Raw genomic sequence first — 3598 nt, 5'->3', positions numbered from 1 at the left:
GAGAGGGATAGAGGCGGTGAGAGGCGGTAGGAGGAAGACATGATTTTAGGTCAAGGGTTGGGGCAAAATCCCTCACAATGGAGGTGGGAGGTGCGGTGGCGAGTGAACCGAACCCAATAAGATTTCTCAGCTTTAAACCTGGAAAAATAACCGCACTCAAAGAAAGGCTAACTGTTGAAAACAATCTCTCCTCAAAAGAGGAGGAAATTAAGATTATTCTCTCCCAAGGGGAGGAAGACATAGAGATACACTCACTACAAGAAAACAGGGTTTTTACGACTACAGCTGGCGACTAAATATTTAGTCGCCAAAATTAGCGACTAATTAGTCACTATTAAACGACTATTTGACGACCAAAAAATTTTAGTCGTAAATTAGTCGCTTTTTTGCGACTAAAGGCAGTAGTCAGTAAAGTAGTCGTTAATTAGCGACTACTTTGTGACTATATTGCACACGGAAAAAATTAGTCGTAAAATAGTCGCTAATTTGGCGACTATTATGCGATTACAAACCATAGTCACCATTTGGTAACGTCATAGTTGCTATTTAGTCGCTATAAATGTCTATAAAATAAAAAATTTCACCTCATTCTTCTCCTCATTTGTAGAAACACAATGCAAAAGAGAAAATTTAGTAGCTAATTATAGTTATAAATATATTGCATTGCTATGTTGTGGCTAATTGGTAGCTACAAATAATCTACGAATTTGTAATGGCTAATTTCTATAATGTTATGTATAAGTAATACATCCTAAAACTACGATTTAATACTTATAAGAAAATCTATATTTTCAAAACTTAACCCTAAATTTTAGATCTTAGCCCTAAACCCTTAACCTAACTTTAAAACCTAAATAATAAACTCTAAATCTTGAAGTTTAAATTCTTAATCATCAAATTTAATTCATAAACAATAAAACCAAAACATAACCATTATACATACATAAAGCAATATTTAAAACTATTTACATATATACTTTACTAAAAATAATTTTTTAAAAAAGCTATTTACTTAAAATTTAAATCTCTAAACCAACAGTTCAATATATATTCAAATTAGAATTCTAATTCCAAATTTCTAAAACTTAAATCTCAACCCTATTATAAACTCTAAACTTTTAACTAAATAAAATGAAGCAAGAAGGAGAGAAGGGAAATGAAGAAGAGTACTGTCATTTATTAATACGTTGCCGTTTAAGTCTTGTTGCTTTGTACTAAAAGATACAGCCCAATACTAGGGTTCATCATCCAAAGAAATACAATTTCAGATCTAATCCTCCCTTCTCTCTCTGTTTCCTCTTTTCTCTTCCCCAAACTCTCGATAATTTTCTTGGTTCGTGTTTAAGGATGATTGCGCTCCAATTTGTTGATCCCCTTGGGTCGTTAAGAGCTTATCTCACTTGATTCTTGTTCCCAGATCTGGCCTCTTAAGGACGGAGACCGGTTTTCTCTGTGGTTTATGCTCAATTCGTCCTGCGGAGTTGCAATCTTGCTGGTTCAAGTCAAGGATGCTCTAGGACGGCTCCTCTTTCTCGATCTCGAGCTTGTTCGTCACTCCCTGAAGTTCTCCTGTCAATCCTCTGGTTAGCGACCTCTTCCATTTTGGTAAGGTAAGGTAAAGGATTTCGCCATCACCAACCTCAGAGGAGTGATGTTTGATTGGGTTTCTCTGAATTTTAACTCTTTTCTCTTAAGTGGCCACTCTTTTGTAATCTCTGAATTTTAACTATTTTCTCTCAATCAGAGGAGATCTGAGTCGCATGTGTTGGTTGGTAAGGAGACGAGTATGTTTTGAATGAGTCTTTTACTTTTGATCCAAATTTTCCAATTTATATCGATTTTGAAGAATTGGGATTGTGAAATGTTTTGAGAATCAGGAGTTTTGAGAATCAGGAGGTTTTGCTTAAATGGAGTTTTGTTTAATCACTTAGGACTTGTTCAAGAGGCACATGGTCGTGTTTACAGTCGGAACTTCTTTAGCATTTGTTGCTATTGCTTGGATTGGTCAGTTTTGATATTTGCTTAATTTATCTCGATTTCTCTTGTAGGCTAGGGATTGGACATCTTTTTCCAGCGCAGCCTAAGAGATGTTTTAAAAAGGTCCCAACACTTACAGTTGAGTTTAAGGTACGAGTTTACTTGCTCTCATATTTTGAACGTACTTAGACTTTGGACAAAGTAATGGGTCATGGTTTCAGCTTTTAAATTTAGAGAAAACATGAAAAATGGACCAATTCAAGTTAGTGACCACTACAAAGTCAAATCCGTGTTTATCTTTCTCTGAACATTCTTAATGTATTCGCTATAGAGTGACAAACTATTAACAGCTGAGATCAATTGAAATGGTCTTTCAAAAACCAAGTTGCCTATATTGTCTGACCAAGAAGTTTACATATGTTTCTTTGGATAATGTAGCTATTCAAGTTCTTGATTGTGATGTCCGGAGATTAACTTGCCAAAGTGATGCTTGCTTAAGAACTGATTTGCGTAGCCAAGTTCTTTGCTGTTTTAATTTCAGCTCATATTGATATAGTCTCTGATCCTTTGGTCGTATGTGTGTTTGTATTCTAGAGTTGGATAATAGATCTTGTTGGCGTGTTCTCTTACTACATGTACTGTTCTTTTATTGCAGGTATTGATATAGTGAGAGAACTAGTTGTCTTTCTACAGGTGGTTTTCTTTTTAAGCAGTGTGATATTGCTTCTGCAATGGCAAATCACGACTTAATGCTTGGCCAAAATCGTGTTGATTGATTAGTCTTAAGATGATATGTCCTTGCCTTCTCATGGTGCGTTTTTTTTTTCAGGGAGAGTATCTTGACCAGACCTATGATAGCATATCAGTATTTTCTTCCGGTGAGATAACCATGAGGCAGTTTTTGGAGCAGAAGAAAGCATGAAAGAGTAAGGCAAGGAAGAAGAATTTTTTTGATAAACCCTATAAGACAAGGAAGAAGAATTGAAATCAAAAGAGTTAATTAAGCCAAGTTCTTTCTTAATGATTGTTATCTACTTTGTTTTAATTATGTTTTTTGGAGGATGATGTAATTTTATATTTAATAATGTTTTAATTTTATTTTGTAATATGGTTTTCTTTTAAATGTAGTACTTTTATTACTAATATCAGTAGTTCAGTACCTTCCAAAAATATATTTAAAAATAATATAAATATTATTATTGAAATAAATACCTAAATACTGTATAAATACATAAATATGGTATAAATAAATACAATACAGTATAAATATATAAATACATAAATAAGACCAAAGTCGTAATATAGTCGTTAATTAGTCACTAAATTTGGCGACTACGTTACGACTACACTTATGACTACGATTATTAGTCGTAACGTAGTCGCTAATTGACGACTATTTTTACGACTATTTATTTTAGCGACTCTCGATTTACGACTATACGTTTTAGTCGTAACCTACCATTTAGCGACTATTTAGTGACTTTTAGTGTAGTCGCTAAAACCCAGTTTTCTTGTAGTGACTCTGGGATGGAGGATGATGCGGAAATGAGATCATCATTATCTCGGCAATTCAAAAATGACCCAAACCAATTAATTCTTGGCAATGGACAAACCATGAGTA

General features: G+C 34.0%; 1 long non-coding RNA gene across 1 annotated transcript; it reads left to right on the top strand.

The window, feature by feature from the left end:
- Positions 1–1147: 1147 nt before the first annotated feature.
- LOC9314752 lies at positions 1148–3085 on the top strand. The gene is made up of 4 exons (XR_002332596.1): positions 1148–1610; positions 2049–2127; positions 2633–2670; positions 2807–3085. It is a non-coding gene; the product is annotated as an uncharacterized LOC9314752 (long non-coding RNA).
- The last annotated feature ends 513 nt before the right edge of the window (positions 3086–3598 follow it).

This window comes from Arabidopsis lyrata (genome assembly GCF_000004255.2).
Source record: "Arabidopsis lyrata subsp. lyrata unplaced genomic scaffold ARALYscaffold_4, whole genome shotgun sequence".
Lineage (NCBI taxonomy): Eukaryota > Viridiplantae > Streptophyta > Magnoliopsida > Brassicales > Brassicaceae > Arabidopsis > Arabidopsis lyrata.
This window is presented reverse-complemented; position numbering and strand designations above follow the sequence as displayed.